Raw genomic sequence first — 16,223 nt, forward strand, 5'->3', positions numbered from 1 at the left:
ATGGAAATCGGAAGCCTAAGGAAACCCTTAACATCCGAAGAAAAAGAGACTCGACGAAAAAATGGACTGTGCCTCTATTGTGGTAAAAAGGGGCACTTCGTTAGAGAATGTTCGCTAAAACCTAAGAACTCTTGGTCTCGAGACAAAAAGGAAAATAAGTCGGAAAACTAGAGAACTCGAATTTGGATCAGGAGACTTTTTCGAGTTGGCTATCCCCTCCTGAACAGTCTGTTGCAAATACCTTACAGTTAACAGTGCCTCATTTGACTTTGAATGTTTTCTTTAGCTTGCCCAATTTGAAACAAATTATGGTGGCAGTGATGATTGACTCTGGTGCCACCGGAAATTTTATTGACTCCAAGTTTATCGAAAAGACACACATACCTTTAATCACGAAAGAAAAACCCGAAGTTGTTTATGCAGTCGACGGAACTCAGCTAACTTCTGGAATGATCACCCACTGTACCACTCCCATTATTATGGTTTGCAATGTAGGTTCCGGAAGACACCAAGAGACCATATCTTTCGATGTAATCGATGCACCCCAATTTGGTGTTATCTTGGGCATCCCTTGGTTAACGCTGCACAATCCAGTTATCAACTGGGTAGATCGTTCTGTTGATTTCAATTCCCCCTGGTGCAAACAAGAATGTAATGCCTGTTCTGAAAAAGACTCAAAGGACTCTCCTAGTACCCTCCTGCATTCAGCCTCTGCCCTATATATCTCCACAGCTGCTGAACAAGACATTGACTTGCCATCCGTATACAAAGAGTTCACAGATGTTTTTTGTGAGCAAAAGGCCGAAACTCTTCCACCACATAGAGACTATGATTGTGCCATTGATCTAGTACCAGGTGCCAAAATACCCTGTAGCAGAATGTATGCCTTGACCGAGCTGGAGAACACCCATCTTCGTGAATACCTTGATAAATTTTTGAAAAATGGTTTCATTAGGCCCTCCAAGTCTCCAGCAGCCTCTCCTCTTTTCTTCGTGCCTAAAAGCAATGGAGAACTGCGCACCTGCATTGACTATAGAGCTCTCAATAACATCACTATCAAGAATAGATACCCTCTACCTTTGATCCCGGTGCTCCTTGATCAAGTGCGCTCAGCCACAATTTTTACGAAACTCGACTTGCGAGGTGCCTACCATTTGGTACGTATCAGACCAGGCGACGAGTGGAAAACAGCTTTCCGAACTCGCTTTGGTTTGTTTGAGTATTGTGTAATGCCTTTTGGCTTATGCAATGCTCCAGCTGCCTTTCAATTTTTTATTAACGATGTCCTACGAGACTTCTTAGATAGGTTTGTCATAGCTTACATTGACGACCTTCTAATTTTTTCAGATTCACCTGAAGAACACATACGACACGTCAAAACTATTCTGAACACCTTAAGAACCCATGGGTTATTCTGTAAATTGTCTAAGTGTGAGTTCCATACCACCAAGGTTGAGTTTCTTGGATTTATCCTCTCTCCATCAGGGATTACTATGGCTCCAAGGAAAATACAGGCAATCCTAGATTGGCCAATTCCTACTTTGGTGAAAGATATCCAACGCTTCTTAGGCTTTGCTAACTTTTACCGACGTTTTATCAAGAATTTTTCTACCCTGGCCACACCCTTAACCCAACTTCTAAGGAAAAAGGTTAAATTCATTTGGACCACCGACACAGACTCTTCTTTTCAAACTCTGAAAAGAGCCTTTACTCAAGCTCCTGTTCTACGACATCCAGATCCAGAGATGCCTTTCATTGTAGAAGCCGATGCTTCTGATTTTGCAATTGGGGCCATTTTATCTCAAAGAGACCAAACCACCAATGAATTGCATCCTATAGCCTTTTTGTCTAGAAAATTTTTACCTGCAGAAACCAACTATACCATCGCAGAGAAAGAACTCTTGGCCATTCGTTATGCTTTCAAGGATTGGCGCCACTACCTGTTAGGGGCAAAACATACAGTGACTGTTTACACAGACCATCGGAACCTCCAATTCCTGAGATGTGCCAAGGCCTTAACTCCCAGGCAGCTTCGCTGGACATTATTCTTTGCAGAGTTTGATTTTATCATCACTTTCAGATCAGGCACAAAAAATAATAAAGCAGATTCCTTATCTCGATACGATCACAAGTCTGATGAAGTTCCTCAAGATCCCAAACCCACAAACATGCTTTCAGAAGGTCAAGTAATAGGCGCTACAATGTCCGAGGTCTTCTTTCAGAACATAAGACAAGCTATGCCAATTCCAACACTGTTATCATGGGTTCAAGAAGGGCCTAAAAGAACTATTCATCAGAACTTACCCTTTTACTCCAATCTTTTATTTGTTCCAACTAAAAAGTTACAAACACAGGTATTACAGTGGTGTCACGAAAGTCAATTGGCTGGTCACCCTGGGATCACCAAAACCAAGGAACTTCTACAAAGGAACTTTTGGTGGCCGACATGGAGCAAGGATGTAGTTTCGTTCATACAAGCCTGCGATGTTTGTGCTCAAGCTAAAGGGGAACATGGTCGTAAAAAAGGTCTTCTGCTTCCACTTCCCACCCCGACACAGGTCTGGGAGGACATTGCAATGGACTTCATAACTGATTTACCAGAAGAAAAGGGGATGACTACCATTCTCGTAGTTGTGGACCGTTTATCTAAGATGGCCCACTTTATTGCTTGCTCGAAACTTCCAACCTCTTCTCAACTAGTTCAATTGTTGCTGGAACACGTGGTGCGTTTGCACGGTCTCCCCAGGTCCATAACTTCAGACCGCGGATCACAATTCATTTCACAGTTCTGGAAAGCCTGGTGTTCAGCTCTCCACATCAAAACTAACACTTCTACTAGCTTCCATCCTGAATCAGATGGGCAGACTGAACGAGTTAACCAAGTCCTGAAACAGTATTTGAGGTGTTTTTTGTTCAAAAAGCAGGGTTCCTGGTTAGCTGTGTTATGGGAAGCTGAATTTGCGTACAATAATCTACAGAATGTCTCTACTGGTTTGTCGCCATTTTTTGCTGTCTATGGCAGACACCCCCATTTCTCACCTTTACTCCTAGCTCATCCGGAAACCAATATACCGTCCTTGGATTCCCATTTCCGTGAAATGGAACGAGTTACTAAGGTCTTGCGGGCTAATGTGTTTAAAGCTAAAGCCTCTTACAAAAAGTTTGCCGACAGAAAAAGGCAGAAGGGTCCAGATCTTCGCATTGGGGACATGGTCTGGCTTTCTACAAAGAACTTTCAGTTCAGGAGCCGTTATAAATTCCACCCGAAGTTCATTGGCCCATACAAAGTGATTAAGTGTGTAAACCCTGTGACTTACAAACTTCTCCTTCCCAAGGGCATGAGGATTTATCCTGTTTTTCACGTGTCGCTGTTGAAAAAGGCCACTGTCAAGAAGAGGGCTCGTCCTCCGGCCTTGTGTGTGAAAGGCCAGGATGAGTTTGAAGTACGTTGTATTAAGGATTGTAAACGTGTCAGAGGGAAATTGTGGTATTTGCTTTCCTGGAAGGGCTACGGACCTGAGGAGGATTCCTGGGTATCCGAGGCGAACATTCATGCTCCTCGTTTATTGCGATTGTTTCATGTCAAACACCCGGTCTCCCGATTTTGAGCCTCAGGGGGAGGTGTCACCTTTTTTGTTGGGGGGCACTGTCAGGATCCCTATTGCACTGTCCTATGTCTCCCGTTTTCTTGCCTGCCCCGTACCTCTGATGCACTGCTCAGTGTCATAAAGTGTTTATTTGTGCTGTGCCAATGCTTTTGTGCTGTACCGCTGCTTCTTTGAATTGTATCTGTGCCCTGTGCAATGCCCTTTTGGAACGTTTCCTTTTGCCAATGCTTGTTGCATTCGTTTGGCAGCTACCGCTTTACCACTGCTTGTTGGCCCCAGGGCTTTTGAAGTTCTTGTTCGAATTTGCTGCCGAGGTCTTTTTTCCCTCTGCAGCCCCTGTACCTCCGATCTGAACTATAAAAGGAGCCGTGCCCTGGTCTCCGTGCGGATTATTCTTGCCGGTTCCCGAGTTTGGAGGTCTCCTGTTTCCTGTCTTCGCTTCCGCGCTGAAGATTTCTCCGCTGTTCCAGTTTCCAGACTCCTTGAATGGTAGTAAACTACCACGAATATCCGCTTGCTGAAAACGCAGGTAGGATTTATCCTTTTCTGTTCTTGGTGCCAAGTCCTGAGTTGCCGGCTGGTAATTTCTTCAAGGGCGCTCGTCAGACAACGCGCGATGGGCGTTTTCTCTGGGGACATTATTTGCTTTGGCTTGTTGAACGACGTTGTTTAACTAGTTCTTTTGGTTCAGACTTTGCCTAAATCTTCCGTTGACTTTGCCTAAATCTTCCGTTTCATTTGGTGACGAAACAAAGGTGTCAAGGAACTTGGTTCTCATTCAAACTTCATTGAGATTGTTTCAGTCAGTGCTGTGAATTCAACAGAGTGGCTAAAGTATTGTATTGAACCCAAAGACATTCAGAAGTTAAACTTATACTTTGATGCTTTGAGTTTACTGTGATTATTCTTTCAAGAAACTGTTCATGTGAGTCGGATAATAATGTTAATGGTCTATTGAACTTTTATTCCTCATGTGAGACTAGAGCTGATACTTCTGTTATTGTTCTGTATCTGTGCCAACTTGCCTAACTGAATCTGTGCCAATTTGCCGAACTGATTATAAAAGCTTCTTACTATAATGACAGCCATTCTTGCCTCTTTTGTGATGTGATGATATTGGTTCCTAATCATTGCTATTGTTGAAACCCACCTTATCTGGTCAAGGCTTACTTGCTAATTGGGGAATAAGTGGTGCTGCAAGGTGGGCCTAGTTGTCTGCTTCTGAGGAACTTCAGAGAGCCCAAAAATCAGGGTTCTGACACGCCTAATCTTTTTCGGGTTGCCTAGACCCCGCACATTCCAAGTGAGGAATTTCAACGTATTATGCTGCGACATTACTCTGGTCATTTATACTGGCATTTAAGATCATATCACTTAGGAGGAGCAGTAGCCTTCTCAGGTACAACGCAGTTACGACGCATTGGAGTGTATTGTGCCAAACCCATAACAGTGCAGAGCGATGGAATTTAAAACCTGCATGGCTGTGTATGGTCAAGGAGATCGCCATGCTTCTCAGATACAGATTTCGTAGCTCTTTAACGTCTGATTCCCTCTCCCTCCCCCCTCCCACTTTAGCACCCAAACTTTGCCAAAGCCATCCCCTGATAAACAGTAACCTCATTTGAGAACTTGGTTTGGGGCGCACCCGCCTAGGGGTGTCACCAGGGTCACACATCTCCATCCACAGAGTGGACGTGGACAGACGCTTATTTCGTCTTTAATGTTGTTCGTTTATTAAGTCACCCCTCCCCCTCCACCCGCCATCATGAAACTCGTGTAGTTTACAGTCCAACCCAGAACAGCAAACTCCTTTTTAGCCCAGGCCTACAGTTTAGCAGAAGTTCGAGTCAGTGCCAGTTATAAGGACCGGCCCGAGGGCCTGCCAGTGTAAGTCTTCCCGAAACACAATCGCCTGCTAGGGGTGTATGTCATACCCCTGATCCCGGTGGCCTGTCACATACCTTCTGGAAATCGCCGGCCCCTCGAGTACTCACTGCGCGTATGTACAACTCAGGCCTCGCTGCTGCAATCGACAGTTCGAGTGGCGTGTCTCTGTATGCACCTACAGTTTCTAAGTTGAGTCCGACGCCAACTTGCTGCAACTCGGCAGGTCGACATCTCCAGTTCCAGTATCTGGACGACCATTCCAACCTCGTGGCATTTCCAGGGATATCACGTAGAAATCGCAGCACCTCCCGTCATTCCACATTGCTCGTCGATTCCGCTCTCTCCTGCGCTTTTCGACGCTTCCCCTGCTGTTTGATGAATTCATGTGCAGCCTGCACCGTCTGCAGAATAATAGGTTTACCCACGTTCGTGATTTTGAGTTTCGCGGGGTACAGCATTGCGTACTCCAGACCCAGATCCCTCAATTTCTTCTTCACTGGTGCAAATTCTTTCCGCGCCAGTTGGACCGCCATGGTGTGATCAGGATAGAACTCCAGAGTGTTTCCTTGATGTGTGACTTTGCCCATGTCTCTGGCGAGCCTTAGTACGGTGTCTCTGTCTCTGTAATTAAGCACATTCGTGGGGTCGCTCCTGACTTCGGTACGGGTGCCAGTGAGAGGTGAGCTCGTTCAATCAGAAACATCTGGGAGAGTTTGTCAGCGCCGAATATGTCTTTCAGGAGCGTTTCGATATAAGTTTCCATTCTCCCAGTGTTGGTGGATTCCGGTAGGCCAGAAATTCGGAGGTTGTTCCGCCTGGACCTGGCTTCTTGATCTTCCACCCTAGCGTGCAGGATCTCCACCATCTTCTCCAAGCCCCCGCATTTCTTCGATGTAGTGTTATGCTCGTCTTCCACTTTGGAAATCCTCTGTTCCGCCTCAACTATCCGTTCGTCGTGTTTCTCTATCTTGGCCGCCATGTTGTCCACTCTTTGCACCACGCTGTCTAGTTTGCCATTCATCTCCTGCAGGCTCTGCTGGATTGCTCTGAGCACCGACTCCATGCCTGACCCCTCCGCCATTTCTCCTTCGCCTTCTACTTCTGGGGTGGGTACCGTAGTTTTCTGCTGCTTTTTCGTTTCAAATGGGAGCTTGGTTTGTTGTTTCTCCAGCTTCCCCATGGTCCACTGTGACAGAGGTGAGGTAAGTGCGGTCGACCTCGGGCTACCTGCTGGTGACGTGCTGGCTGCTGGTGTAGCGTGGGTTGCCGGCGGCTTGGATCCCCACCTTGGAGTTCGTCTATTCATCAGCCTCAGCGGCCGCTGGGAGCGTCTTTATTTGTACAGTTGTTCAGGCGGCAGTCGGACGCTAGGTCTCATGCATGCGCGGTGGTATCAGTACTGTACAGTGCCCATTGCCTGGTTTTTATGGGGCTAGAACCTTTGTTGTCGGCCATCACCGGCTTGCGTTACATGTCCATGTGGCATTCAGACAGGGTCTACGCGCCACTGTGTTCCAGGCTCTAATCACCGCCTTCTGCGAGCGCTCAGTGCTGCAGGCGTGCAATATTTAGGGCCGCGGGATAGCTGCCGCCTCCGTGGTTGGTACTGCAAGGTACACTCACCTTGCGTCCACTTTCTACGCCGTTCGCTGCTACCCCCTGCGATCAGGGACTTCGTCTCTCCAGTTCCGTGGGCGGCCGTTGCTGCCGTTCATGTGCGTTCCAGCGCCTCCGCCATCTTGCCTCAGCTGGAACGCACAGCGAAAGTCACCGTTACCCTCTGTTTGGACCGACCTCCTTCGCTCTGCAGCCTCACACCGTACCTGGCCTCTCCAGTCTGCTCAGTCACCGCTATTCGGCCGCCACAGCAGTCGCAAGTCCTCACTCATCGCCGATGCTGATGAGCGCCAGGCGCGGCCATTTTGTTCCGCACCGGCAGTGTCCCGTTCTCTTGCTGTTTTCTTGCCGTGTTGCCAGCGGTCAGTCACAGAAGGGCCATATTTGTGTCGGCCACACGTTCCGATGATGAAAGCTGTCCGTTTCGCAGCTGCAGCGTGGGTTAAAGGGGTGAAAGGGCGTCCGCAGTCGCATCCGTCCGGCGGAGCTGACACATCAGCCAGCCATCCCGCAGTGCGCCCTCTAGCGCCCCGCAGTTAAGAAGCATTGAAACTACACCCTTGTTGTAAAAAAAACTAAAAACTTGGCTGTTTTCCTGCCCCTAAATTATTTTTCCATATGGCGATCTTTCAGCCTAGCACCAGGACACTCCTAGACATAGCCAGCAAAGTGCAGGAAAATAAGGAAAATTCAGGTTATGGAAGTCAGTGTTCAAACGGAAAGCATGTCAGGCTCGAGAAAATCGGGTAGCCAGAAGAAGAAAACCCCCAGAGCCTTTTCACATGGGCAAAAATACTTTGGAAAGTTCACAGTTCCTGCCCCCAAAAATAACTTTTGCACAGTTTGCACTATTTCCATTAGTCAAAATCCATGGTGTGATTGTGGTATGATCTCTTTAGCTCAAATCCTCTGTATAAGTAGTGTTCACTTATTCAATATCACAAAGAATACACCGTATCACTCTATCCTCAGAAATAGGAAATGCATTTGTAACACGACATGTCCTCTCCACGCACTCTCTTCCCTGGGGTGAAACAAAGTTTTCGCATTTGATACAGCTTTGAAAGAATCTCCATTATTTTCTGACTAAAAAGAAACTTTAAGGATAGGTCTCGTAGCTCATTAGTATAATCAGCTCACGCTTTTCTCTATTCAAAGGAAATCATGAGCGACAAAATAATAAAAAACAAAGGGGCATATTATCAAGGGGGTTTATCTCCGCTTTTTTGGCTTTAAAAGCCAAGCAAGCGGAGATAAAATTATCTCCCTATTACCTAGCTGTCGCTAACACCAGTTAGCGACAGCTAGTAGGAGATAGCGACCATTTTGGGCCCCACTTTGCATGTCAGTGATATTTATCACTAATGACATGCAAAGTGGGCGTGCCAAGATGTTAGCGACTGGAAACAGTCGCTAACATCGCTATCTCCTATTACCAACTTTTGGAGATATTCGCGCTAAGCGCGAATATCTCCAAAAGCTAACACCTGCCCTGAGCAGTTCTTAGCCATGCTATCCAATGGGAGGTGGATAACATGGCTAAGAGCATTAGCTCGGTAATGCATGAATATCGCGGACTTTTCAGCGATATTCATGCATTGCGGCCGTTTTTTATCGCATTTGCGATAAACCTTGGTAATACCAAGGTTTATCTGCGATAAAAATCGCCACAGCTTAGCGGTAAATTTTTGTCTCTAACCAAGCAATAGCGATAATTATCGCTATTGCTTGTTAATATGCCCCAAAATACATTTTTGAGGCATAGATTTGAAAAAACACTTTAGGAGCATTTCCTAAAGGAATAAACATGCTAACTTAAACTAAGGAAATAGAATTCATTTTATAAATCATTTTAAATCGTGTACATTTTTTCTTTAAAAATATCTTTTCTAAATATCATGTTAGGAAAAAACATTTCAAACTACAAATAGTTTTTAGTCAAGCCCTTTAAATCATCATTTGCTTTGAACTTAGAAGCTACATTAATATTTTCCAAATGTACTACTGCATTTCTCATTATCATGGTACATTCATGTTGGACTTTGGCCCTTAGGGCAGGTTCACCCCTAGACTTTTTGCTTGAAATGGTGACCTGGAGATGGTGATTTTTGGATTCTGCGCACTTTCACTGTGTCCCAGTGGAAAGTGCGTGCGCACTCTGAGTGCATGTGCTGAGCTAGGCCTGCCCGCCCATAGGAATGCATGGGGAATGTATGTGTCCCTGGTAGTTCCTGATGCGTGGGGTGTACAGGCTTGAGTCTGGTATGTGTGAACTCGTGTGAGTGAATGCTGCGCAACGGTGTATGCAGCATGTATGTGTCTAGTAGGGAAGCGCCATTTCTAGACATGGCTGTACGTGTGCTGTGAGGGTGCTGGCGTGTGATTGGCTGGAGCTGGCTGGCATGCCAGGCTCCAGGAAGTCTGGATGGGTCTGCCCGGTGGTGAGTGGGAGATCTGCATGAGTAATGTGTGGGAGGAGTGTACCTGTGTCCTGGATGGGCTGGGTTTTCCCCACACAATGCTGGCTCCGCCCCCCTGTGGTGTGTCTAATGACCCAGGCCCTGCCAGTGAATAGAGAGGGTGGTTGAGGTAAACAGAGTACTCAAGAACCAGCTGCGACTGGTTCCGCCCCCACTCTGCACCCTTGAACAAAGGAATGCACTGTATAAAAATGGGGCTGTGTCCCCACAGATGTTGTTCTCTTCCAGGATCCTGAGGGGGCTGTTGCTGCTGCTGCTGGGCCAGAGGACCGCCACTTGGGGTGTCTCCCTGCCTGGAGACCCAGTGTGCTGGCTCTGGGCCCAGCCTTGCCCCCTGCCTGCCCTGAAGGACTTTTGCTGGACTCTGTTGTCCCTAGCGCTGGTGAGCGCTTCCTGATTTTCCTAGCGCCTGGGAGCGCTTTGTTTTGCTTATAGCGCTGAGCGCGCTTTATTTCGACCCCCTAGCGCTGAGAGCGCGCTCTATTTCCTGCAAGCGCCTCGGGGCGCTTTATTGTTCAGAGCCGGTGCCCACCCGGCATTTGCCCCGATCGCTACTGCATTCGCGAGTGCCACCTCGCTTATTTGGGATTAATTTGTCCCCTGGCAGGTGCCCACCCTGCCCGGGACTTTGCCACTGATTTCTGCCCAGGATCGAGTGCCCACCTCGACTTCGTGCCTGGGAGAATCACCGCCGCAGCCCGGAGTGTTGTGAAAACGTTGCCGGGCCGCTGCCAAGTGCGACCCGGAAGTGCCCGCCTCCCTGCGAGGGGCCGCGCTGCGATTGGCTGCCCGGCCGGAAGCCAGGCAACCCGTGGGCGGGACTGCGGGACAGCCGGAAGCAGCCTGCCTTTCCTGCCCGGGGCTCCCAAGTGAGGAGCGAGCCCCGGACTCCTGCAGCAGCCGGGGAGGAAGAATCCTGCAGCCGGCGTCTGCTACGAGGCTCCCTGAGTGAAGGGAGAGCCCCGCAGCCAGCAAGGAAGCCGAGGAGGAGCCCACACCCCCCAGAGTCCCGGTGAGTGCTGCGCTGTGTCTCCGGTGCTGGGGGGGGGGCGTCCTCTGCTTTTCGAGTCCCCCCGGAGGGACTCCAACGTGTGGGGCATATCTGTTCGAGCCCACGAGAGGTTCCCTGCCCGCATCTTGGTTTGTTGGAGCCACGAGGCTCCAGGGGCAGCATCCATTTGTTCAGAGCCCAGAGAGGCTCGTGTGGGCACTACTTGATTCTTGAGTCCAGGAGGGACTCCCACACGCCGCATTGGTGTTTCCAGCCCAGAGAGGCTCCCCCAGTGTTTCTAGGTCCCCCGTGAGGGACCCCAAGAGCCCAGAGAGGCGTTTTGATTTACTTGTAGCCCAGAGAGGCTCAAAAGCGCCACAGTTGTGTCTAGAGCCCTGAGAGGCTCAGGGGGACATTTGATTTCTGCAGAGCCTGCAGCGTTGGCCCCATCCTCATCTCCAGCTGCCCAGCACTTTGTGGGCAGCTGCCACGTTTAGGACCCTGACATTGGGACACATGGACAGTCACAGGTGGTGACTTGTGAGATTGGCGCAATTGATATTGTTTTTACACCTCTGAATGAATGTTATGCATTGCATCATGTGTTATGTTCTTACACCCCTACAGGTATTGTGATACATAGGTGGTTGTTGTCTCCCTAGTGCAGGTGGTGCTAGTGAGATCCTGGTTACCAGTGATTACTGGTTGTGTGCTATTTTGTGCTAAAGTAATTTTACCTTTTAAGTGCTATTTCTGAAAGTGCTACTTCTGATTCCTGACAGTGGTCCAGGTGGCCCTGTCTTGTACATATCCCCTGTAAATTCTGCCCGTGCCTCTGGCACATTGTAAAGTGTGTTTTATCTAATGTGTTTTGGTGTAATACAAAGGCTATTTTTATATAACCTTGTGTGGAGTTTCCTTTGTGGTGGGCCTTTGGTTGTTGTTGCTGGGGTGCGTGCGCAAATACTTAGCCTACATCGCCTCCAAGTTTAGCCTTGCTGCTCGCGCCACGTTACCTAGAGGGTGAGTAGGGGTTATCTTGGCGTGTAACTCCCTTGCCCTGACTTGGGGGTGGTGGTCTCTGACTGACTTTGGCGAAAGCCCTCGCCAGCCAGGGATCCCATTTCCAACATTGGTGGCAAGCGGTGAGGATAAGGATTTGTGTTTGCGTTGTACCTTGGTAGCAGCTGGCTACACCACAAAACTCTGCATTTTAGATGACCACATTTTAGGGGATTGTTTTTTTGAAGTTTCATATTTTCTTCTCCTGAAGGTATCATTGTGCAATTGTGTCAGTACATTTGTCCCCTACCCTGCGCCCAGAGTCGGTACCTGTGTCACTTGTGGTCAGGTTGAGGAATCAGGGGTGGTAGAAACTGCCTTACCAGTCCGAGGGGAGGGTTGTGTGTGGATGAATGGTGTGTGGCACTAGGCAAGTGAGTGTGAGTTCTCTGGGGTAGAGAGCTTGCTGATACCTTGTGAATTGTGTACTCCTGTATTAGCTCAGACCCCTAGGTTCCCTGTGTGATCTTGTCTCCAGAACGTCTGCCAGAATGGAGCTGGTTTTTGATTCCAATGATCTAGCCACATACGGTATGTGGGAGCTGAGAAAGTTCTGTGAAGAGAGAGGCATAGGGGCGGATCAGTCCGGCTGGTATGCACTTAGGAGATGCATGGTCAAATGGCAAGAGGATCAATGGGATCTTGAGCGCAGTGAGGAAAGGGCCCGGGCCTCACACCAGGAGGGTGGTGGGTCTGTGGGGAGCCCTGAAGATTCAGAAGAGGAGGAAGAAGATGACAGCACCTGGATGCCAGTAGAGAGTGAGGACCCCATAGATAGGGAGTCCCTTGCTGGGTCCAGCGTAGGAGGCAGCGCCTCATCCCTTTCCCTGTCCCCAGAGGAGCTGGAAGATAGGAGGAGAGAAAGGGAGCACCAGCTGGCCTTAGAGAAGCTCAGGTTAGAGCATGCCCAGGCTATGGCGCAGCTGGAGCTTAGGAAGCAACAGCTAGAGACCGAGATGGTCTTAGCGCAGGAAAGGATAGAGGAGGCTGAGAGGGCCTCCACCAGAGGCAAAGTAGCTCTGGAGGATAGACTATCCCCTGCGCGCAGTTTTAATTTTCTGGATTCCCCGGGGAGGGTTGAGTCCAGTGGTGGCAGCTATATAGAGCCCAGTGCAAGAAGTCCCACCCCCAGTTCCCACAGTCTGGTACCTGTTTCCCCAGAGGAGGAGTATAGGTTGAAGTTCAGGGACAGTAGGAAACTGTCTCACCAGTCTTGGGAGGAGTTTGCAGGGGACTGTCAGTGTGCACTGATTGAGTGGTTAGAGGTTCCCACGGGACCTGATTTTGACAAGCTGTTTGATCTTATTCTCAAGGAGCAGGTGCTCAGTTGTTGTTGGCCGGAGTTGCGGCAACACCTGTTGAGGTTGGAGACCTTTGATCCTTGGGAGCTGGCAAAGGAAGCAGACAGATTGGAGAGTGCTAGAGGTTCTCTAGAGTCATTAGGGAGTGACTCCAAAAGTAGTGGTTCAGGTATCTTCCAGCCCAGCGTGGTGGAAGAGGCTCAGTGTAGCCCAGCTAGGTCCCAGGATAGCGAGGAGGGTGTAGGGGCTCACTGCCTGGCTCAGTGGAGCAGGAGTGAGGGGGAGACCGAGGTTCCCCGGACGCCCGAAGCCCTGCCTCAGGACTTGGATGGTTTCTGTAGGGAACACCAGGTTGGGGACCTAGGCTGTCCTGTTAGTCCACTTGAGGAAGATCTCTTAGTGAGTAGAGGACCTGGAGCGTCTGTAACCAGAGCTCCTGTGGTTCTAGAGGCTGGCAGTACCGCTCCGGTAGGGAGGGTACAGGAGTCCAGCGTGAGGAGTGATTGGGGGATGAGTTTCCCAGTGGATGCACCAGTGGACCAGGGACTAGCCAGTTGGGCTAGATCTTCTTGGGGGGACCCGGGTGGCGCCACTTCTGGTCTGGGGGATCGTCACGCACTGTCAGGTGGACAGGGGACGGGAGATCTGCGCCAGACAGACAGTCACACAACATATGTCTCATTTGTTAGCCTCAGGGGGATGGAGTGTAAGTCCCCAGAAGTCCTGGAGTGCCAGGCAATTGTTTCACCGAAGGTTTTAGACCAGAGGTTGGAAGGCCAGGTTCAGGATCAGCCTGACCTGAAGGGTAGGACGACTGTAACCAGTGTCCTGACCGGTTCTTCTTCCAGAGGAACTTCTCCAGGTGGGAGAGGGCAGACCTCTGGAAGGGGGTGCAGAGGGTGGGAGAGCCCCCCTCTGACCCCGGTGCAACCTGAAGGGTTAAACCCTGGGTTGGAGTGGCGTTGTAAGGGTACCCCTCGCAGAGGGAGGAGGAACCCTAGAAGAAGAGGTAGGGGGAGGAGAGCCTTCCCTGAGACTCCTGGTCCGCCTGAGGGTGTAGACCCTAGGCTGGAGAACCAGTGGCAGTCTAGTCCTGTCTTGCAGACAGGAAGAGTGGAAAATGGCCGCTATGTGCCAGGGGTTACTACCCCCCGCTCTGCGAATTGGCATGGACCAGTGGCACCTGGGTGGCCCAGGGCCTGGTCCTGGCCGCGGACAACTTGGGAGTACCAGTGGGGTAGCCCAGTTGGTCCAGACAGTGTGTTTAGAAGGAATCCCATGGGTTCACCGTGGCGTAGAACAGGAGGGTGTCCCTGCAGTTGCGGGCCTGCGTCCGTGTTCTATCGCCCCAAGCAGGGAAGTCCAGAAGGGGGTTGTGTTGGACTTTGGCCCTTAGGGCAGGTTCACCCCTAGACTTTTTGCTTGAAATGGTGACCTGGAGATGGTGATTTTTGGATTCTGCGCACTTTCACTGTGTCCCAGTGGAAAGTGCGTGCGCACTCTGAGTGCATGTGCTGAGCTAGGCCTGCCCGCCCATAGGAATGCATGGGGAATGTATGTGTCCCTGGTAGTTCCTGATGCGTGGGGTGTACAGGCTTGAGTCTGGTATGTGTGAACTCGTGTGAGTGAATGCTGCGCAACGGTGTATGCAGCATGTATGTGTCTAGTAGGGAAGCGCCATTTCTAGACATGGCTGTACGTGTGCTGTGAGGGTGCTGGCGTGTGATTGGCTGGAGCTGGCTGGCATGCCAGGCTCCAGGAAGTCTGGATGGGTCTGCCCGGTGGTGAGTGGGAGATCTGCATGAGTAATGTGTGGGAGGAGTGTACCTGTGTCCTGGATGGGCTGGGTTTTCCCCACACAATGCTGGCTCCGCCCCCCTGTGGTGTGTCTAATGACCCAGGCCCTGCCAGTGAATAGAGAGGGTGGTTGAGGTAAACAGAGTACTCAAGAACCAGCTGCGACTGGTTCCGCCCCCACTCTGCACCCTTGAACAAAGGAATGCACTGTATAAAAATGGGGCTGTGTCCCCACAGATGTTGTTCTCTTCCAGGATCCTGAGGGGGCTGTTGCTGCTGCTGCTGGGCCAGAGGACCGCCACTTGGGGTGTCTCCCTGCCTGGAGACCCAGTGTGATGGCTCTGGGCCCAGCCTTGCCCCCTGCCTGCCCTGAAGGACTTTTGCTGGACTCTGTTGTCCCTAGCGCTGGTGAGCGCTTCCTGATTTTCCTAGCGCCTGGGAGCGCTTTGTTTTGCTTATAGCGCTGAGCGCGCTTTATTGCGACCCCCTAGCGCTGAGAGCGCGCTCTATTTCCTGCAAGCGCCTCGGGGCGCTTTATTGTTCAGAGCCGGTGCCCACCCGGCATTTGCCCCGATCGCTACTGCATTCGCGAGTGCCACCTCGCTTATTTGGTATTAATTTGTCCCCTGGCAGGTGCCCACCCTGCCCGGGACTTTGCCACTGATTTCTGCCCAGGATCGAGTGCCCACCTCGACTTCGTGCCTGGGAGAATCACCGCCGCAGCCCGGAGTGTTGTGAAAACGTTGCCGGGCCGCTGCCAAGTGCGACCCGGAAGTGCCCGCCTCCCTGCGAGGGGCCGCGCTGCGATTGGCTGCCCGGCCGGAAGCCAGGCAACCCGTGGGCGGGACTGCGGGACAGCCAGAAGCAGCCTGCCTTTCCTGCCCGGGGCTCCCAAGTGAGGAGCGAGCCCCGGACTCCTGCAGCAGCCGGGGAGGAAGAATCCTGCAGCCGGCGTCTGCTACGAGGCTCCCTGAGTGAAGGGAGAGCCCCGCAGCCAGCAAGGAAGCCGAGGAGGAGCCCACACCCCCCAGAGTCCCGGTGAGTGCTGCGCTGTGTCTCCGGTGCTGGGGGGGGGCGTCCTCTGCTTTTCGAGTCCCCCCGGAGGGACTCCAACGTGTGGGGCATATCTGTTCGAGCCCACGAGAGGTTCCCTGCCCGCATCTTGGTTTGTTGGAGCCACGAGGCTCCAGGGGCAGCATCCATTTGTTCAGAGCCCAGAGAGGCTCGTGTGGGCACTACTTGATTCTTGAGTCCAGGAGGGACTCCCACACGCCGCATTGGTGTTTCCAGCCCAGAGAGGCTCCCCCAGTGTTTCTAGGTCCCCCGTGAGGGACCCCAAGAGCCCAGAGAGGCGTATTGATTTACTTGTAGCCCAGAGAGGCTCAAAAGCGCCACAGTTGTGTCTAGAGCCCTGAGAGGCTCAGGGGGACATTTGATTTCTGCAGAGCCTGCGAGGCTCCAGTGTTGGCCCCATCCTCAT

This window comes from Lissotriton helveticus, chromosome 1_2 (genome assembly GCF_964261635.1).
Source record: "Lissotriton helveticus chromosome 1_2, aLisHel1.1, whole genome shotgun sequence".
Lineage (NCBI taxonomy): Eukaryota > Metazoa > Chordata > Amphibia > Caudata > Salamandridae > Lissotriton > Lissotriton helveticus.